At 46.1% G+C, this 22843-nt stretch overlaps 1 long non-coding RNA gene across 2 annotated transcripts in view; it reads right to left on the minus strand.

The window, feature by feature from the left end:
• The window catches only part of LOC149119901 (uncharacterized), a 46041-nt gene that overhangs the window by 13582 nt on the left and 9616 nt on the right, over positions 1-22843 (minus strand). The window contains exon 1 of one of the 2 annotated variants that reach the window (XR_016227518.1): positions 7978-8090. The exons of the other annotated variant lie outside the window; for it this stretch is intronic. This is a non-coding gene — a long non-coding RNA (uncharacterized LOC149119901). Of the gene's footprint in view, positions 1-7977; positions 8091-22843 lie in introns of those variants that run through there. 2 annotated transcript variants of the gene reach the window in all.

Raw genomic sequence — 22843 nt, forward strand, 5'->3', positions numbered from 1 at the left:
TGAACAGCCACAAAGCTAGCCAGGATTCGAATCCACGCGATCCATGAAGCGACCCGCCTAAGACAGCAGGTGCCAGCCAGGTACGGGGCACACCACACACACTCGGAATAACAGCCGGGCTCGTGACTAAGGAGCGTCACAGAAAAAGCACAAGGCGCCTTGCTGTTCCTTCTGGGGGAGACCGGGGGCTCCTCCAGTGCTAGAGGTCCGGGATGACCCAGGGAGTCCTCCACAGCAGGCCTCACGGTGGGCATCTGGAGTCCACCGACAAGAACATAAGGAGTTGGGGACACTGGGAGGTACCAGCCCACAAGTACACGTGCCAACGAGAGCCCCTCGGAAAAATCAGGACGGAACATTTGAGCATCAAAACACGTGACCAGGACCCAAACAGAGATGGAGAAAACCAGTGTTATTTACGGATGATGGCGTCATCTCTCCAGAGAGCCAACAAAATCGACAGATAAACAATTAGAACTAATAAGAGGGAGCCAAGATGGCGGAATAGTGAGGGCGCGCACTGATAGTCCGGGAAAATTTAGTTTAATAAAAGGGGAGTTACAGTAGCCGCAGAAAATAAAAGCAAAAAAAAAAAATTGCAGGGGAAACCCTTCTGGATGGAGCAGCCGTGAATCGGAGGACCTACTGGGAGAACAAGGTCGCCCACCGCGCGGAAGCCAAGTTGCGGGACTGAGCCGCAGAAGCCCCAGGGTCTGCGCGCCAGTGCTCCAAGGGCAGTGCATGCCACACAGACAACAGCGGGGAGACTTGGGACGCTCAGGGCTCCGAGTCCACACATCGGCGCTGGAAGGGGAGGTGAGCTCAATAACCCGAGACATTGGTGGGGAAACGGGGGTCAGAATCTAGAGGGGGGCCGGAAAGTGCAGCAAACTCACTACCGGAAAGAAGGAAAAAAAAAAGCTTCGGGGTTTCTCTTACCCCTAACCTTGCAAAGGTTACAAGGCTACAAGGCTTGAAGAATTCCCAAGAGACAAAGAGCAGGCCTCCTCTCTGGATTTACATATCAATGGGGGAGAGTTAAGGAACTGAGTCACTACAATTCAGTAGCCTAGGCAACCCAGTGGGAGTCCAGAGGAGCCAAAGACTGGAAGCTAAATACCATCAATTCTGCACAGCCCTGCCCTGCGGTCTTACTTACCCCCTGAATAAATAAAATAAATAAATGAATAAAAAGAGAGAGATTTACCACGCATAACCTGAGGGTGTCACCTTTGCACACCCTTAACCAGGAAGAACCAGGCAGAGCTCTCAGGCCGCACCCATCTCAAGCCTCCAAGGCTCCTCCAACAGCAGGCAGTCCACTTAACACGGACACAGTATAAAAAAAAAAAAGAAAAGAAAAAAAAAACGCACAGTGATGCAAGAAGAATTAACTATGCCGAGTAACAAACACAGAAATAGAGGGAGCAAGATCAACGATGACACTATGATGCCTCCAAATAAGCAAAACACCCCAAGCCAAGAGTATGAAGATGATGAGATAGAAGAAATGCAAGATACGGATTTCAAAAAATTTATGATAAGAACATTTAGAAGTTTTCAAAAGCAAATCCTTGAACTACAGAAATCCTTAATGGACAAGATTGAAAATCTCTCTCGTGAAAATGAAATTTTAAGGAAGAGTCAAAATGAAACTCAGAAACTAGTAGAACAGGAAAGTGTAATAGTGAAGAGAAATCAAAATGAAATGAAGAGCTCAATAGATCAAATGACAAACACATTAGAAAGCCTTAAAAACAGAATGGGTGAAGCAGAAGAGAGAATATCGGACTTAGAAGATAGAGCACAGGAAAACATACAGTCAAACCAAAGAAAAGAAGAGGAAATTAGAAATCTAAAAAATATTGTTGGGAATCTACAGGATACTATTAAAAAAACCAACATTCGAGTTCTAGGAGTTCCTGAAGGCATGGAGAGAGAGAAAGGATTGGAAGGCCTTTTTAGTGAGATACTAGCAGAGAACTTTCCAGGTTTGGAGAAGGACAGAGATATCCTAGTACAGGAAGCTCATAGAACCCCCAATAAACATGACCAAAAGAGATCCTCACCACGACACATGGTAATTAAACTTACCACAGTGAAACATAAAGAAAAGATCCTAAAATGTGCAAGAGAGAAACGTCAGATTACTCTCAGAGGATCTCCAATCAGACTCACAGCTGACTTCTCATCAGAAACCCTACAAGCTAGGAGGGAATGGCGAGACATAGCACAGGTGCTAAGAGAGAAAAACTACCAGCCCAGAATATTATATCCTGCCAAGCTCTCATTTGTGAATGAAGGTGAAATAAAGACCTTTCATAGCAAACAGAAATTGAAAGACTTTGCCGCCACTCGTCCGGCCCTGCAAAAGATACTTAAAGATGTGCTACACTCAGAAACACAGAAACATGGCCATGAATATGAAAGAAGGGAAAGGAAGAACACCTACCAGTAAAAGAGCATGGGAAGCTCAAAGCATATACTAGAAAATATTTCCGGGAAAATGGCAGGGCAAAGTCACTACGTATCAATAGTCACATTGAACATTAATGGTCTGAATTCTTCAGTTAAAAGACACCGTTTGGCTGACAGGCTCACAGAACACAACCCAACTATTTGTTGCCTACAAGAAACACATCTCTCTAACAAAGAGGCATGCAGACTGAAAGTGAAAGGTTGGAAAAAGATATTCCATGCCACCAGAAACCAAAAAAAAAAGCAGGTGTAGCCATATTAATATCAGACAAAATAAACTTTAATACAAAAACTGTTAAGAGAGACAAAGAGGGACACTATATAATGATTAAGGGTTCAATTCAACAGGAAGATGTAACTATTATAAACGTATATGCACCTAATTACAGGGCACTGGTCTATTTAAAAGATATGTTAAGGGACTTAAAGGGAGATTTAGATTCCAATACAATAGTACTGGGGGACTTCAATACTCCACTCTCAGAAATAGACAGATCATCCGGACAGAAGATCAACAAGGAAACAGCAGATTTAATTGACACTATTGCCCAAATGGATCTAACAGATATCTACAGAACTTTCAACCCTACATCTACAGACTTCACATTCTTCTCAGCAGCGCATGGAACCTTCTCTAGGATTGATCACATACTAGGCCATAAAGCAAGTCTCAGCAAATTTAAAAGAATTAGAATCATACCATGCAGCTTCTCAGACCACAGCGGGATGAAGCTGGAAATTAGCAACTCAGGAAACCCCAGAAAGTATGCAAACACATGGAGACTGAACAACATGCTCCTGAGTGAACACTGGGTCATTCAAGAAATCAAAAGAGAAATCAAAAACTTTCTGGAAGTAAATGAAGACAACAACACAACATATCAAAACTTATGGGATACGGCAAAAGCAGTATTGAGAGGCAAATTTATAGCAATAGGTGCCTATATCAAGAAATTGGAAAGGTACCAAATAAATGAGCTTTCAGCGCACCTCAAGGACCTAGAAAAACTGCAGCAAACCAAACCCAAATCTAGTAGGAGAAGAGAAATAATTAAAATCAGAGAAGAAATTAACAGGATTGAATCCAAAAAAACATTACAAAAAATCAGCCAAGCGAGAAGCTGGTTTTTTGAAAAAATAAACAAAATTGACACCCCATTGGCCCAACTAACTAAAAAAAGAAGAGAAAAGACCCAAATCAATAAAATCAGAGATGAAAAAGGAAACGTAACAACAGACACCACAGAAATAAAAAGAATCATCAGAAATTACTACAAGGACCTGTATGCCAGCAAACAGGAAAACCTATCAGAAATGGATAGATTCCCGGACACATGCAATCTACCAAAATTGAACCCTGAAGACATCGAAAACCTAAATAGACCCATAACTGAAACAGAAATTGAAACAGTAATAAAGGCCCTCCCAACAAAGAAAAGCCCAGGACCAGATGGATTCACTGCTGAATTCTACCAGACATTTAAAGAAGAACTAATCCCATTTCTTCTCAAACTATTCAGAACAATCGAGAAAGAGGGAATCCTCTCAAATTCTTTCTATGAAGCCAGCATCACCTTAATCCCTAAGCCAGAGAAAGATGCAGCACTGAAAGAAAATTACAGACCAATGTCCCTGATGAACATAGACGCAAAAATCCTCAATAAAATTCTGGCCAATAGAATACAACAACACATCAGGAAAATCATCCACCCAGACCAAGTGGGATTCATCCCTGGTATGCAGGGATGGTTCAACATTCGCAAATCAATCAATGTGATTCACCACATTAACAGACTGCAGAAGAAAAACCATATGGTTATCTCAATTGATGCTGAGAAAGCATTTGATAAAATTCAACACCCTTTCATGATGAAAACTCTAAGCAAATTGGGTATAGAAGGAACACTCCTCAATATAATCAAAGCAATTTATAAAAAACCCACAGCCAGCATCCTATTGAATGGGGAAAAGTTGGAAGCATTTCCACTGAAATCTGGCACCAGGCAGGGATGCCCACTCTCACCACTGCTATTTAACATAGTTCTGGAAGTTTTAGCCAGAGCCATCAGACAAGAAAAAGAAATCAAAGGAATACAAATCAAGAAGGAAGAAGTCAAACTATCCCTCTTTGCAGACGATATGATTCTGTACTTAGAGGATCCAAAGAACTCTACTAAGAGACTATTGGAACTCATAGAGGAGTTTGGCAAAGTGGCAGGATATAAAATCAATGCACAAAAATCAACAGCCTTTGTATACACAAGCAATGCCATGACTGAGAAAGAACTGCTAAGATCAATCCCATTCACAATAGCTACAAAAACAATCAAATACCTTGGAATAAACTTAACCAAGGACGTTAAAGATCTCTGCGATGAAAATTACAAAACCTTAAAGAAAGAAATAGAAGAGGATACCAAGAAATGGAAAAATCTTCCATGCTCATGGATTGGAAGAATCAACATCATCAAAATGTCCATTCTCCCAAAAGCAATTTATAGATTCAATGCAATCCCAATCAAGATACCAAAGACATTCTTCGCAGATCTAGAAAAAATGATGCTGAAATTCATATGGAGGCACAAGAGACCTCGAATAGCTAAAGTAATCTTGTACAACAAAAACAAAGCCGGAGGCATCACAATACCAGATTTCAGGACATACTACAGGGCAGTTGTAATCAAAACAGCATGGTACTGGTACAAAAACAGATGGATAGACCAATGGAAGAGAACTGAAACACCAGAAATCAATCCAAACATCTACAGCCAACTTATATTTGATCAAGGATCTAAAACTAATTCCTGGAGCAAGGACAGTCTATTCAATAAATGGTGCTGGGAAAACTGGATTTCCACGTGCAGAAGCATGAAGCAAGACCCCTACCTTACACCTTACACAAAAATCCACTCAACGTGGATTAAAGACCTAAATCTACGTCATGACACCATTAAGTTATTAGAGAACATTGGAGAAATCCTTCAAGATATTGGCACAGGCAAAGAATTTCTGGAAAAGACCCGGGAGGCACAGACAGTCAAAGCCAAAATCAACTATTGGGATTGCATCAAATTGAGAAGTTTCTGTACTGCAAAAGAAACAGTCAGGAGAGTGAAGAGACAACCGACAGAATGGGAAAAAATATTTGCAAACTATGCAACAGATAAAGGGTTAATAACCAGAATCTACAAAGAGATCAAGAAACTCCACAAAAACAAAACCAACAACCCACTTAAGAGATGGGCCAAGGACTTCAATAGACATTTTTCAAAAGAGGAAATCCAAATGGCCAACAGGCACATGAAAAAATGTTCAAGGTCACTAGCAATCAGGGAAATGCAAATCAAAACCACAATGAGGTTTCACCTCACCCCGGTTAGAATGGCTCACATGCAGAAATCTACCAACAACAGATGCTGGCGAGGATGTGGGGAAAAAGGGACACTAACCCACTGTTGGTGGGAATGCAAACTGGTCAAGCCACTATGGAAATCAGTCTGGAGATTCCTCAGAAACCTGAATATAACTCTACCTTCGACCCAGCCATCCCACTCCTTGGAATTTACCCAAAGGAGTTTAAATTGATAAACAGAAAAGCGTTCTGCACCCTAATGTTTATTGCAGCACAATTCACAATAGCCAAGACCTGGAACCAACCTAAATGCCCATCAATGGTAGACTGGATAAAGAAATTATGGGATATGTATTCTTTAGAATACTATACCGCAGTAAGAAACAACGAAATCCAGTCATTTGCAACAAAATGGAGGAATCTGGAACACATCATGCTGAGTGAAGTAAGCCAGTCCCAAAGGGACAAATACCATATGTTCTCCCTGATCGGTGACAACTGACTGAACACCAAAAAGGAAACCTCCTGAAGTGAAATGGACACTATGAGAAATGGTGACTTGATCAGCATAGTCCTGACTGCTAATGGACAACTTAATACATTACCCCGCATAGTATTTTTTTTGTCTGTTCTACTTAATATGACTGGTTTAATTCTGTAATTATCACACAGTTATTCTTAAGTGTTGAAGATTAACTGAAATGTGATCCCTGTTAAACATAAGAGTGGGAATAAGATAGGGAAGAGATGTATAATTTGGGGCATGCTCGGGCTGACTGGCCCCAATTGGTAGAGTTGGAAACATACCAGGGGATTCCAATTCATTCCCATCAAGGTGGCATGTGCCAATGCCATCTCACTATTCCAAGTGATCAATTTCAGTTCACAATTGATCATAATGAAAGGACTAAGAGTCAAAGGGAGCACATAAACAAGTCTAGTATCTGCTAACACTAACCGATAGAATAAATAAAGGGGAGAGTGATCCAACATGGGAAGTGAGATACTCAGCAGACTCATAGAATGGCGGATGTCCTAAATAGCACTCTGGCCTCAGAATCAGCCCTAAAGGCACTCGGATCTGGCTGAAAAGCCCATGAGAGTATTTCAGGCATGGAAAGCCAAGGCACTCTGGCAAAAAGATCTCTGTGAGTGAGATCCCAGTGGAAAGAACAGGTCTTCAAAGAGGGAGGTGCCTTTCTCTGAAGGGAGGAGAGAACCTCCACTTTGACTATGACCTTGTCTAAACAAGATAAGAGTCGGAGAACTCAAGGGGCTTCCATAGCCTTGGAAACTCATGACTGGTGCATAGGGAGATTATTGATGCCATAAACAGGAGTGTCAATTTGTAAACTCAACAACAGGAGTCACTGTGCACTTACTCCTCATGTAGGATCTCTGGCCTTAATGTGCTGTACATTGAGGCTTAATGCTATAACGAGTACTCAAACAGTATATTTCACTTTGTGTTTCTATGGGGGTGCAAACGATTGAAATCTTTACTTAATGTACACTAAACTGATCTTCTGTAAAAAAAAAAAAGAAAGAAAGAAATTATCAATTCCCAACTTGACTCTCACTGGGATTAAACATGACAATAGGTCTGATCTGATTTCATCATCATTTAAAAAAATCATCTATTATTTTTCACTTTATGTTTCTGTGTGGGAGCAAACTGTTGAAATCCTTACTTAAGGTATACTAAGCTGATCTTCTGTATATTAAGATAATCGAAAATGAATCTTGATGTGAATGGAAGGGGAGAGGGAGTGGGAAAGGGGAGGGTTGTGGGTGGGAGGGACGGTATGGGGGGGGAAGCCATTGTAACCCATGAGTCGTACTTTGGAAATTTATATTCATTAAATAAAAGATTAAAAAAAAAACATAAGGAGTTGCAGGCCCAGCTCGCCCACCGACGTCCTGAGCTGGCAAAGCCCGCCCCGCCCGGCTCTGTTTCTCTGGGTCCCAGGACGTCGGCGTCCCCGCTCTCTCCCCAGGCTGCTCGCCTCACCGAACACTCAGCAGACCCGGGCGAACCGGGGCAGGGAACGGAGGGACCGGCCAGGCCCCCGGCTGCGGGCCAGGGCCACGGTAGCAGAGCTGAACCAAACCGCGGCCCGCCCGTAGCTTCGCGCGCCCGCACTCACCTCTCCCGCGGGTTCAGAGCCTGCTGAATCGCGATCCAAACTCCGCACGCCATCACCTCGGCCCGGCGTGGGCGCCCTCTCAGACTCCGATTGGCTGCGTCTTGAGGATGCCGACCAATACCGTCATACCTTGGCATTTGTTCCCCGCCCCCTCGGGTTGATAGACGGGGTCGCCGTAAGCGCTGGGAAATGCATGTACTCCCAAAGCCCAATCAGAGCCGAGATGGGAGGGTCAGGTGACCATGATTAACCTCCTGACTTCCGGTATTGGGCGGGGTCTTTGTTTTGGAGTGTTAAGTGTTGGTGAAGGCTTCGAGTGAAACTGGCAGCGGGAGACAGGCGATGGGAAGGTTGGGAAACCCTGGAGTTTGAAGGGCACTGAGACTTGCCGCTTCCCACCAGCCTCTCCTTGAGGCTTTGGCTGGCCTCTGGCCCACCCGGACTCCTGTGCACGAGCGACTGCCAGTTGTCATTGGCCGGGAAAAGGGGTCGCAGACTCAGGGGCCTTCCGGGACAGGTGCAGTACCCGAGAGGGAAACCACGCCTGCGTCCCAGCGGACTGTCGCCACGCGGGAAAGCGGGCCGGATCCTGCTTTCTTCCGTTTTCCCTCCCTCCGCCCTGCCTGCATCGCCTCTCTCTGTTTTAAGCACTGAGGGGATGTGGATGGTCACAGCCATTATGAGAAACAGAAGGGAAGTTGTCCAGAGAAATCTAAAATAGAACTGCCTTATGAGCCAGCAGTCCCTCTTCTGGGCAGGTTCCGGCTCGTCAAGATGCTTTGCTCCCGTGTCCATTGCAGCGCTGGTCACAGAAGACGAGAAAACCGGAAACGAGTGTAGGTCTAGCAATGTGGAGAGACTCGGATGTGAACACAGTGGAATACTATGCAGCCCTAAAAAACCCTGGGATCCTGGCATTAGCAGGACATTAGGCTACGTGAAAGAAGTCAGAAAGAAAAAATATTGCATGAGCTCACTTACACGCAGAATCTTTTTAGAAGAAAACTAAACAGTGGTTGTGGGGAGAGTGGGACAACATGGGCCAGAGGATACGAAGTAGCAGATAGCTACATACAGCCTGAGAAATGCCTGTAAATGGGTTAAGCCACTGCTTGTGGATGCCAGCATCCCAGAGCCGAATGCTTATTGGAGTCCTGGCTGCTCCACTTTGGATCTAGCTCCCTGGTAATAAAGTCTAACAAGGCAGCAGAAGATGGCCCAGTGCTTGGGCCCCTGCCGCCCACCAGTACAGCTGGAGGCTCCTGGCTTCCACCTAGGTCAGGCCCAGTTATTTTGGCCATTTGAGGAATAAACCAGCAAATCGTAAATCTCTGTGTGTGTCACCTCTCTGCCTTCATTTTTTAAAAGATTTGTTTGAAAGAGTTACACAGAGAGGTACAGCCAGAGAGAGAGGTCTTCCATCTGCTGGTTCACTCCCCAGATGGCCACAATGGCCAGAGCTGTACTGATCCAAAGCCAGGAACCAGCAGTATTTTCTGGGTCTCCCACGTGGGTGCAGGTGCCCAAGCACTTGGGCCATCTTCCACTGCTTTCCTAGGCCATAGCAGAGAGCTGGATTGGAAGTGGAGCAGCCAGGACTTGAACCAGCACCCATATGGGATGCCAGCACTGCAGGCCGGGGCTTTAACCCACTATGCCAGAGCACTGGGCCCACACTCTGCCTTCATTTCCTGTTAGTTTTTGTCCTCTCTGTTCTTCAACTTCTTTGCCTTCTTTGTTGTAGTCCGTTGTGCCGGGCTCTGGGAATTACCTGGTGGAGTCCACAGTCTGGTGGAGGAAGGCACTTTCATAGTGACAGTGAAACCATGAGAACGTCAACTATGCGAGCACATGGGGGAGGGGGACACATAACGGAGGTTTACAGGCTCCAGAGAGGGTGTGGTGAACCTCGAGAGATGAGTGAGGGGTATGATGTGAACTCAAAGGCCAGGAACCCGGGAAGATGATAAGGTAACTGAGAAACCATCAGGAAGATGGGGTGTGGGGAGAATTGACCTAGAGGCCACAGGGACCAGATCTGAGTTCGGACTTCACCCTGCAGGAAGCATTTTGTAGGAGTGAGGGTGGTGTGTTGAGAGGTTTATGCACCAATCGTGTGTCTGTCTATAAGTATGAATGATTTCCAGCACCCCCTAAGAATCTCTCCTGGAGCATCCCACTCTCTTCCTAGGGGTAACCTGGTGTCACACAGTGGATACTGTTTTGTCTGCAGTTTCTTGCTCAGCCCAGTACCTGTGACCTCATCCTTACCGTATGTATTGTAGCTTATTCTCCCCTGTTGCTGGGTAATACAGACAAAAATTGTGAAATGCATTGAAGTGGTTTTCAAAAGGTGTCAGGGTATTCAGCTGAACTCAAGATGTCTAGCATACCCTTCTGGGATGTCTTGATTTGTTATGGTTTAGATAATAAGTTAGGTCCTCCCCAAAGACCGTGTGTGAAGAACTTGACCCCCAGAATCTTGTGCTAATGGATTAAGGAGGGAACTTAATCCAGTTGTGGCTTCTGAAGGAGGGAGGGGTGGGTGGGCTTGGCAAGTGATTAGATGGTGTTCAGTCACTGGGGTGGAGCCTGGGACTGAATCATGGTGGCTTTATAAGGTGAGGTCCCGTGGAGGATGGGCACCCTTCCTTTCTCCCTTCACCCTCATCAGATGCCAGACTGATGGGGCTGCCCAAGCTTGGACTGTTGGCCTCCAAAACTGTGAGCCCAGCTAAACCTTCTTTCTTCTTTTTTTTTTATCTTTTATTTAATGAATATAAATTTCCAGAGTACGACTCATGGGTTACAATGGCTTTCCCCCCATAACGTCCCTCCCACCCACAACCCTCCCCTTTCCCACTCCCTCTCCCCTTCCATTCACATCAAGATTCATTTTCGATTATCTTAATATACAGAAGATCAGCTTAGTATACCTTAAGTAAGGATTTCAACAGTTTGTTCCCACACAGAAACATAAAGTGAAAAATAATAGATGATTTTTTTAAATGATGATGAAATCAGATCAGACCTATTGTCATGTTTAATCCCAGTGAGAGTCAAGTTGGGAATTGATAGTTTCTTTTTTTTTTTTTTTTTTTAACAGAAGATCAGTTTAGTGTACATTAAGTAAAGATTTCAATCGTTTGCACCCCCATAGAAACACAAAGTGAAATATACTGTTTGAGTACTCGTTATAGCATTAAGCCTCAGTGTACAGCACATTAAGGCCAGAGATCCTACATGAGGAGTAAGTGCACAGTTACTCCTGTTGTTGAGTTTACAAATTGACACTCCTGTTTATGGCATCAATAATCTCCCTATGCACCAGTCATGAGTTTCCAAGGCTATGGAAGCCCCTTGAGTTCTCCGACTCTTATCTTGTTTAGACAAGGTCATAGTCAAAGTGGAGGTTCTCTCCTCCCTTCAGAGAAAGGCACCTCCCTCTTTGAAGACCTGTTCTTTCCACTGGGATCTCACTCACAGAGATCTTTTTGCCAGAGTGCCTTGGCTTTCCATGCCTGAAATACTCTCATGGGCTTTTCAGCCAGATCCGAGTGCCTTTAGGGCTGATTCTGAGGCCAGAGTGCTATTTAGGACATCCGCCATTCTATGAGTCTGCTGAGTATCTCACTTCCCATGTTGGATCACTCTCCCCTTTATTTATTCTATCGGTTAGTGTTAGCAGATACTAGACTTGTTTATGTGCTCCCTTTGACTCTTAGTCCTTTCATTATGATCAATTGTGAACTGAAATTGATCACTTGGAATAGTGAGATGGCATTGGCACATGCCACCTTGATGGGATTGAATTGGAATCCCCTGGTATGTTTCCAACTCTACCAATTGGGGCAAGTCAGCCCGAGCATGCCCCAAATTATAACCTTCTTTCTTCTTAAGAGGCTCTTCTTAGGCATTCGTTAACGAAGTGAAATGTGTGACTGAGTGGGGGCTGTCCGCCTTTCACTGCCTCTGAGCTACAGAATGACTCTACGTTTTAAGAAAATCCACTTTTGTCTACAAAAGGTAGATTGCGATCAGCGGAATCTGAATTTGGATGTGAGCAGTTCTGCTAGTTTTTGCATCTGTTTGCAAAGTTATTTCATTATTTGTCATCCTGTAGGACTCTGAATTTTCCTATGAATCAGCTAATCTTTTTGAATCTCATTAATTTACAAGCTAAATAAAATCTGAGACACTTTTATGTTTGCATGATAGTCATGCTTAAATTAAAAGTATTTTTAACAGTAGGATGCAGTTATGAACACAATACAATTATTCATCTATTGATGAGCATTTGAATTGTTTCCCTTTGGCTTTTATAAATAAAACTGCCAAAAGTCTTTTTGTAAATAAATGCATTGACTTTTTCCTTGGTAAATATCTAGGAATGGAATTTCTGGGTCTTAGTTAAGTCTATTTATTATTTATTTATTTGAAAGGCAGAGAGACAGGCAGAGTTCCCATCCGCCAATTCATTCCCTAATGTATCTGCATCGGGGGCTGGACTGGAGCAAAGCTGGGAGCTGGGAATGGGGTCGGTCTTCCAGGTGGGTGGCAGGAACCCAGTGACTTGAGCCATCACGACCGCCTCCCAGGGCCTGCATTAGCAGGGAGCAGGAGTCAATAGCCACAGCCAGGAATGGAACCCAGGTACTCCAGTGTGGGACACGGACATCTCAACTGCTAGGCTGAATGCCTACCCTTCAAAGTAGTTGTTTAACCATGTCACACTCCCACCAACAGTGAATTCTATTTCTACATCCTGTCAACACTTGAAACTGTCAGTCCTCTTCACTTTAACTATCTGGAAGTCACTTAAAAGTGTCTTGTTTTGGTTTTAATTTACCACAGAAAGTATTCAGAAGAGAAATAATTTGAATACTTCTCCATTTTAGAAAGCTCTCTCTGGCTGCTGTGTGGAGAACAATATCTGTACCCCAAGTCCATACCAGCATTGTTCACAACAGTCAAAAGGTGGAAACAGCCAAGCATGCATTGATACCCATGAATGGATAAATGAAATGTGGCACATAGTGCAATGGAATATTATGCAGCCTTGAAAAGGAAGGGAAATTGAATACAGGCCACAGCATATATAAACCTTGGAGACATTATGCTAAATGAAATAAGCAGTCACAAAAGAGCAAGTACTGTGTGATTCCATTTATGTGAGGTACCTTGAATTCTCCAACAATATGTTAGTGGGTACCAGGACTTGGGGGGATGGTAAGGGGGTAGATACTAATGGGCAGAATTTCTATTTGGGGTGATGAAGAAAAAGTTCTGGAAATGGCTAGCAGTGAAGGTTTCACAACAATGTGAGTGCTCAGTGTCACTGTACACTTAAAAGTGGTAACATCTGGGCTGGGTATCTGGAGAAGCTGAGATGCCACATCCCATAGTGCAGTGCCTGGGGTTGTGATCTGGCTTCCTGGGATGTGTATCCTGGACAGCAGCAAGTGATGGCTTGGAAGTGGGAGAGAGAAAGAGATTCAGACTGAGTCTCAGGATCCTGGCTTTGGGCTTGGGGGTCTTTGGGGAGTAAAGCAGTGGATGGAGGTGTGGGGAGCAACTGGGAGCAACTCGGACTAGACTAAGTTACTGGAATTAAGACTTATTCTATGCATCTGCTCTCCCACAATATGGCGCTGGGAGAGGAGGAAACAGCTTCTACACAGCTGCCTCCAGTTCAACCAATAAACAGCAGGACATGCCCCTGATTGGAGGAGAGCAGCGTACTCGGCGTGTGGGTAGCAGAGTTGGGATTGGTGGAAGAGGACTATAAAGGAGGAGAGAGACAACATGCACCAGGAACATCTATCTGAAGGAACACCTGAGCAGCCCCCGAGAGAGCCGGCCGGCGGTGTGCCGCTCCCCCGCGGAAGTGGGGAATGTGGCTAGGGGGAACCGCCCTTCCACGGGCTGAATTTAGTTTTAGATCTAATTGTCTCGTGAACCAGACCAGGATGTCATCCATTCTAGGAAACAGGAGAGCCGAGCAGTGAGCTCTGTAAGCACGAACCAGGAAACAGAACAATGGAGAAAAAGCGGATTGGTGAACCTCGGGTCCCTCTGGGACTTACTGCAGTGACTCAGGTAGGCTGGAACCTCCTGTTTTCAGGAAAAACCTGAGGGATTCATCTGTTTCCTTAAAGTTTGATGATGTGGTGTTGAGCGTGAGTGACTCCATTTTGATTTGGTCTGGTCCACTGGGGTCTAGCACAGGCTCTCAGTCTGAAGCAATGGCTTTAACAATTTTGAGGAAGCTCTTAGCATGTTGAGAGGCAGTGGTTCATAGCATGTTGACAGGAGCAGCTGTCTGGAACACCCACGCACCCTGGCCAGGTTGTCCAAACTCTCCTATGAGCAGTGAGACTCCCTCAGGCGTCACAGCAGAGTGGAATGAAGCACTCCTCCCTGCTCCCTTGTTCACCCAACAGAAAGGCTCGGGCCTCCAGGGATGTCCCTTAAAGCCACGTTCCAGCCTCTGCTCTGTGTGGCTGTCATGAGAGGGAGCATCCCTTCCCCATGCTATCACACTGATCCCTGCAGCATGTCGGAGACCAGAGCCCAGGTCTTTGACAGGAACACCCCCAAGAGGAGAGCCTGATTAGGCTGATCACTTACAGGACCCCAAGAGAGGGAAGTCACATGAGCAGCCGTTGACTCCTTGGCTAGACAGGTGGAACTCAAACTCCTCTGTTGGAGGAAGCCCCGCACCTTCCCCTTGGAAACTCAGCCAATTACCTTAAACTCCCCCTCCTCCCAGGAAGACTAGATGCACAGACCCAGCCTGCAGTGACTGGACTGTTCTGGTAGGGTGCTGCCTGGGGACTTAGGGCCCTTGTTGACATAGACTATGGCACTGATAAGCCAGAGGAGACCCCTGCAGGGTCCTGCAGCTGCTGAGGTTGCAAGTCCAGGGCAGCCAACAGCAGGTACATACAAAGGAGCGGCAGCCAGGGAGCAAGTGTGCCAACAGCGCTGGGGCTCCCCGTAGCCGTGGCCAGGAGTGGGCCCGGGGCCCCATCCACCATGAAGCAGCCTCCTGGCTCACAGTGCTGGCTGTCCCCATTGTTCTGGGGATTTTCAGTTCTGGGGCTGACTGAGTGATCGCAGAAGAAGTCAGTGTTGTGGACAGGAGAATCACTTACCTGCATTTCTCAAGACAAAGGGGCACACTACACTCCCCTGGGCCACACGGAGAAGCAGCAGGTTTGGTCAGAGGCAGAAAGGAGTGAGGGAAGGGACAAGTCAGAGCCTGTCTGGGATTTCCTGTGGCAAAGGCCGGGCAGGGAAGGGCCACAGCTGGGGACTGGCTGGCTGGAATGCTGCGGGTGGGCTGTGTGGCATCAGGGCTGCCCCCAGTTGTCTCTGCTGGGGAGGTTGAGGGTGGGGGAAGTACTGGCCTGGTGAGAGTTAGGTGAGGAAGGTGGCTGGAGGTTTAGCCTCAGGCTTGGTTGGAGGGCTTGAAATAGGATTTGGGGCAACCACTAAAGCTGTTTCACAGGGGAACCAGAAGCAACTTTGGCTGCCAGGGTGCCCTGTGATTGCGTGACACACACACACCATCTGTGAGAACATAGAACATAGGAGGGAACCACCCCTCCCCACCCTGACCCAGTCCCAGGGGCCACGTGTGCCTCAGCCACGTGTCAGTTCAGCACAAAACAACAGCGTCCAGGGAGGAAAGCACTGAGAATAATGAGCACCATGCAAACAGTGCCTTGCACTATGGACCTCCGTGGGTTTGGCCTGCCCACACCTCCTTGGCATTGCTTTAGGGAGCTGTCCTTCCCAGTTCTCGGCCTGTGAGACTCACACCAGGCTGAGAGGCTGCTCAAGCCTAGGACTCCGATGTGGTCATGTGACTTGAGCTGGTCCAATGAAAATACCCCACTGGCTTGGCCCCGGTGATTGGTTCAGGAGCAGCTTGTGATACCAGCTGGTCCAATGAGAGCCTTCCCCAGGACTTGTACTAGAATTTACTGGGAACGTAGTAGCAGGTGTGCCTTCTCTGGGTTTGCCAGACTGTCATCCTAAACTGGGGACTGCGAGGGGGCATCTGGTGTGGGGAGTGGTGAGCCAGTCTGAGAATGAGGCCCCCATAGAGAAGCGTGCAGGCAGGAGGAAAGAAACTGAGTTTGGACATAATTGCCTTAGATCCTGGATCCTGTGGTGCTGTCAGCTCTGGACTTTGCAGTGCCATGGGCCAATACTTTCCCTTTCAGATAAAGCAAAAAAAAAAAAATTCAAGGTGCAAAGCATGCAGCATGGTGTGCTATTGTCTGTGTAGAAGAGAAGGGGGAAATAATGTTTGCATGTATTGGCTTGAACATGAATTTAATCTTTCCTGCAGGGGACTGGTGTTGAGGTACAGCAGATAAAGCCACTTCCGGGGACACCTGCACCCCACATCAGAGTCCTGGTTCAGGTCCAGCTACTCGACTTCCCATGGAGCTTCCTGCTAATGCATGTTGGGAGGCAGCAGGTGGTGGCTCAAGTCCTTGAGTACCTGCCGCCCACGTGCGGGACCCAGGTAGAGTTCCTGGCTGTCTGGCTTCAGTCTGGCTCAGTCCTGAGTGCTGCAGCCATTTGAGGAGTGAACCAGCAGATGGGAAATCTCTCTCTCTCTCTCTCCCTCTCTCTGCCACTCTGCCTTTAAAATAAATAAATAGATAAGTCTTTTTAAAATGAAACTAAAAATCCTGAGTCCCTGTTGGGGATAAGAACTGGGGAAGGAAAGGAAACAGTTCTAGAAAGACTAGTGTTTTTTTTTTTTTTTTTGTAACATTTGAACATGTGAGAATGTTATCTATTCACAATAATAAATATAAATTGTAAAAAAATTTACAAAAAACCTAGAAGTTGTAATGGTATGTATAAACTTCAGGAAGAGCAAATCCTATTACAGCAAACAATTGAATTTTCAAAGCCCTCTCCAGTAGGGTAAGTATGTTTACACTCCTAGCCGCTCTGGAGCTGAGTAAACAAAGAACACTGCCGAGAGACTAGGAGGTAGAGACAGATCTTAATTAAACTTTCTATCACATGTCCTCTGTCTTTGTGATGTTTGCTGAGAAGATGCAAGAAGCTGTCTCTGATTTTCCGGGGGTGATTGTGAAGGTACTCCCAGCATGCTCAGTGGTATCCTCCAGGAATCTGTGTTTCCAGCTAGGAAAGGGTGGGTGTCAGTAACTCATTGTTACACTCAAATAACCAGGACAAACCAAAAAATCAGGATAAATGACACACATGGTATTTTTTAACATTGTATTTATTTATTTATTTGAGAGGCAGAGTTACAGAGAGAGAGAGAGAGAGAGAGAGAGAGAGATTGATTGATTCCAGCTTCCAGCTACTGGTTCACTCCCCAAATGGCCAAAATGGCTGGAACCGGGCTGATCCGAAGCCAGGAGCCAGGAGCTTCATCCAGGTCTCCCACACGGGTACAGGGGCCCCAGGACTTGGGTCATCTTCCACTGCTTTCCCAGGCCAAAGCAGAGAGCGGGATCAGAAGTGGAGCAGCTGGGACTCAAACCAGCGCCCATATGGGATGCTGGTACTGGAGGTGGAGGCTTTACCTGCTATTCCACAGCGCCAGCCCCACACATGGTATCAGAGAGCAGCAGGAGCCAAGAAGGAGACACCCATCCTCGGTGAGGTGGCCTTGCTGGTCTTATGCAGCCCGAGTGCCTTTGTCAAGGCCGAAGATTGGACTTGGCTTACACTTGACCTTTCTTCTGTTATTTGAGAGGCAGAGAAACAGAGGTAGAGAGACAGAAACAGAAAGAGTGCTGCCAACTCTGGTTTCCGCCCCCCCTCCCCCATAGGCCTGCAACAGCCAGGGCTCAGCTAGAGCTGAAATTCTGCAGTGCAATCCAGGTCTCCCATGTGGGTGGCAGGAATCCAGTCATCTGAGCCGTCCCTGCTGCCTCCCAGAGTCTGCAATAGCAGGAAGCTGGAGTCAGGAGCTGGGGCCGGGTATCCAACCCAAGCACTCCAATGTGGGATGTGGGTGTCTTAACACCTGGGCTCCATGCCTGTCCCTAAATTAAACCTTTGATGGCCACTCAGGCTGTTGTTACAGGCTAAAATCTACAGGAACCCCAGACAGAGGTCTTGTCTGCCCCGTTGTATATTTGCTGAGTGCTGGGGTAGAGCCAACAGGGGCTGCAAAGGTAGAGGGAGATCTCCCACAGCAAAGAGAGACCTCGCCTTCAAGATGAAACAAACCACGTGGCTCAAGTCCAACTGGAACTGTGACACACTCTGCTCAGCTCAATTTCCAATTGGATTGAGGCACCATCCCTTTAAGTAACACTGTGTAACAGAGACGGAGGAAGAAGTTCTGGGGGAAAACATGATTAACCTTCCACCTTGTGTATATAAGGTGAGTATACTTCAGAACATTCAGAGAAAAAAGGGGGATTTAAGGGGCCAGCAATGTGTTGTAGTACCAGTACGAATCTTGGCCACTCAGCTAATCCAGCTCCCTGCTAAAGCACCTGGGAAGGCAGCAGTTGATGGCCCATGTGTTTGGGCCCCTGTCACCTATATTTGAGACCAAGATGGAGTTCCTGGCTCCCAGCTTCAACCTGGCCCAGCCTTGACTGTTGTGGGTGTATGGAAAGTGAACCAATGGATGGAAGATATTTCTATTTCTCTCTCTCTCTCTCTCTCTCTCTCTCTCTGCCTTTCAAATAAATAAATCTTTGTAAAAATAAAATGTCAAGGCTGGCATTATGGCATAGCACGTAAAGCCATTGCCTGTGATTCCGGTATCTTATAAGGGCTCGGGTTCAAGTCCCAGCTGCTCCACTTCCAAACCAGCTCCCTGCTGATGTCCTGGGAAAGCAGTGGAACATGGCCCAAGTGCTTGGGCCCCTACCACTCACATGGGAGACCCACATGGAGTTCCTGGCTCATGGCTTTGGCCCAGCTCAGACCCAGCTGTTGTGGCCATTTGGAGAATGAATCAGCAAATGGACTCTCTGACTCTCCTTCTCTGTAACTCTGACTTTCTATCACATGGGTGTCAGGGGCCCAAGCACATGGGCTGTCCTCTGCTGCTTTCCCAGGTGCACTAGCAGGGAGCTGGATCAGGAACAGAGCAGCCAGCACTCGAACTCATGCTTCAAAATGGGATGCCGCCATCACAAGTGGCTGCATAACCTGCTGTGCCACAATGCCAGTTCCCTTCGCCAAGAGTTTTACTGTGTTAAAGCAAGCAGGGGGGATTATGGAAAAATGCTGACAGCCCATTTCAACTGAGAATTGGAATATATCTTTTAAAAAGTGAACATTCACGAGCTGACAGATCCATTGTGAATAAAGCATTCAGATGAGCTGAGCTCAGATGGGACAGAGCAGAGGCAAGCGCTGAGCGAGGTGAGGAGAGGACAGTAAAACAAACAAAAAAACAAAAACAAAGATCCAAAGCAAGGTATGAAAGGAAGAACAGTGTCAGCTACAGAGCTTTGTTTAATGTCTCCTTAGAATATAACATTTATTCAAGAGATTATCCATCCGATCTTAGAATGTTTGTCATGGGAAAAAAAAGGGGGTTGGCTTAAGTTATGTAAAGAAACTCATTGTGTAAATCATATTGTGGGTATTCCTGTTAGGCCCTTAGATCTTGTTTCCTTGATTGCAAGGGATATAAAGTGACTTCCAGAGGGCTGGGATCTAAATACCATCCTCACTTCACAATTCTGAATTCCAGCTTCCACACTTGAAAAAGTAGAGCTGGCAGGACATGCCGCATAGGTTTAGGATGACGACGACGTGACTGAGATCCTTAGCATTAACTCCTGGTGCCAAGTAGGTGTATGTTTTTATCATGAGCTTTCCACGTTATAGGAGTCATCAGAGGAGAATGAGGTTATGGGCTCGGAGGAGAATGGCCCAAGTCCTTGGGCCCCTGCCACCCAAGTGGATGGAGCTCCTGGCTCCTGCTTTGGAGCTGGCTCAGATCAGGCTGTTGCGGCCATGCGGGAAGAGAATCAATGGCAGGAAGATTTCTATCTCTTTCTCTGTTGCACTGCCTTTCAAATATATATATATATATACACACACACACATACATATATATTTTAAAAAGTAAATAAGATAATGGATGTACAGCTTGCAGGAAAGTCCTTGTCCACGGGGGCTGCGATGGTGATTATGACACAAATCTCTGTTTACCAACTGAGGTGTGCCATGAACAGACTTCTGTCTATCTGTACATAACAAGTTACGGTTTGCAGTCTGTTAGAGAGTCAGACTAATCTCGTGAATGTAGGGGCTTCTCTCCGTGTGGCTGGAGGGTGCGTGTGTTCTAGGCCTCATGTTCTGTAGAGGCGTGGGCTGGAGGGACACCAGTCTGTGGTCCTCTCTCACAGGTCACAGCAAAGCATCGCCCTTGTGCTCCTGTGATCTTCGAGTTGCGGACGTTCCCCCTCCACTTCTGCTCACTTCTGCTTGGGGCTGTGGGACTCTTCCTGCTGCCTCAGTGCCACACAAGGGCAGGAGACTGCTGGTGGCAATGCCGGCTTAGACACCGTGGGCAGCAGGGCCATCTCCCAAGATCCTGCTGCTCCTGGGAGGCTGTCCAGGAATCTGAGCCCCCTCACCATCGCTCTCATATGTCAATTCCTCCTTTCTCTGGGTGGTCTCCCTAGAGAGCCCTACTTCTTCACAGGCTTAGTGTCTGGAGAAACTGTGCCTTTGCACCATTTTCTCTCTCTGCTGCTTCGTCTCTCAGCTGAGCTGACAGATATGGAACTTGCCTCAGTGGATGGTGAGGAGGGGAAGGGAAAAAATGAAGACGTATCAGGTCAGCGGTCTGACTCAGATGGAATTCCTAGCACCAGGATAGCCTGCAGGCCTTGCGAGATGCACCCCACAATTGCCCTGGCTCTTTCCTGGGGAACAGATTTCCAATCACAGCACAGCGAGGTGTTTAGGAGCACAAATCTGCTGGAGCAGCTGGGACCCACAAATCCTGGTACTGGAGAGGATAGAGCCGTGGACTGGGGAGGCAGAGATCCCATGTGTGGTGTCCATGAGTTCTTGGCTGAGGCCTGGGATGTACATACGTGTGTGGGGGAGACTATCTGAGGCTCCCCAGAGGGAGGAGGCCTCTGTGGGGACAGAGCAGATGGCAGAAGTCAAGTGCATGGCAGAATCCAGAGCCTCTGTGAGGAATCCGCCATGGGGACCATTAAATAACCTGAAGTTCCCAGATATGTAAGGAAACAGGAAAACCCAATTCACAGTGAAACCAAGGACTCAATAGAAACTGGCATCAAGATGTTTCACACGTTGGGTTTAGCAAAGGCTTTGAGGAAATGCTAGTAAATTCAAAATGCAGGGGAAAGTACATTAAAAGATTTAAAAGACAACATGTTCTCAATGAGAGAACTCATGGGAAACCAAGCTAATATAGACATTTTTTTTTCCTTTTGTTTATTTTTATTTTTTTTTCCTATTTACCTTTTTTTTAAAAATTTATTTAATGAGCATAAATTTCCAAAGTACAGCTTCTGGACCACAATAGCCTCCTCCCCCCCCCCCGTGTCTTCCCTCCCATCCACAACGCTCCCCTCTCCCACTCCCTCTCCCCTTCCCCTTCACATCAGAATTAATTTTCAATTATCTTTATATACAGAAGATCAATTTAGCGTATGTTAAGTAAAGATTACCACATTTTGCTCCCACACAGAAACATAAAGTGTAAAATACTATTTGAGTACTAGTTATAGCATTAATTAAACACCTAAGAGTAATTGTGTATTAATTACAGAGCTCAACCAATAGTTTTAAGTAGAATATAAAATGCATCTTTTGCATTGTTGTGGCTTCCCCCCGACCGACCTCCCTCCCGTGGCCCTCCCCTCACCCACTTCCTCTCCCCTACCCCCCCCTTCATCACGTTTCATTTTCGGTTACCTTCATATACCGAAGATCAATTTAGTATATACTAAGCAGGGATTTCAACAGGTTGCACTCACACAACCGAACCAGGTATAGGGTATTGTTCGACTAGTAGTGTTGTGTTTGAGTTTCATAGATAAACATATTAAGGACAGAGATCCTGCGAGGGGAGCATGAACCCAGTGACTCCCGTTGTTGATTTAACAATTGGCACTCTTATTTATGACGTCAGCAATCACCCGAGACTCTTGCTATGAGCTGTCTAGGCTATGGAAGCCCCTTGAGTTCACCAACTCTGAATTTGTTTAGTCAAGGCCATATCACAGTGGAGGTTCCTTCCTCCCTTCAGAGAAAGGCGCCTCTCTCCTTGATGGCCTGATCCTTCTGCTGGAGTGTTGTTCACCAGGATCCTTCATTTAGATTGTTTTTTGCCACCATGTCATGGCTTTCCATGCCTGAGAGACTCTCATGGACCTTTTAGTCAGATCTGAATGTCCCAAGGGTTGATTCTGAGACAGGAGTGCTGTTTTGGGCATTTGCCATTCTATGAGTCTGCTGTGTGACCTGCTTCCCCCGCAGGATCATTCTCAACCCTTTTGATTCTATCTTTCATTACTTGCTTACACTGGTCTTATTTGTGTAATCTCTTCGACACTTACCCTGTCTTTTGGATCAGTTGTGTATTTATATTTGTCTCTTTACCAAGTGTGCTGGCATTGGTACCTGCCTCCTTGGTAAGACTGAGTTGAAATCCCCTGGCACATTTCCAGATCCACCATTGGAGGTAGGTCTGAGTGAGTATGTGCCGTCCTATATATCTCCTCCCTCTCTTATTCCCACTCCCATGTTCCACAAAGATCAATTTCCTATTAATTTTTAAACGCTTAAAAATGGTTGTGCATTGATTACAGAGTTCAACCAGTGGTCTTGTGTAGAGCATACC

Source organism: Oryctolagus cuniculus, chromosome 21 (genome assembly GCF_051225735.1).
Source record: "Oryctolagus cuniculus isolate XC-2025 breed Fujian yellow rabbit chromosome 21, ASM5122573v1, whole genome shotgun sequence".
NCBI lineage: Eukaryota > Metazoa > Chordata > Mammalia > Lagomorpha > Leporidae > Oryctolagus > Oryctolagus cuniculus.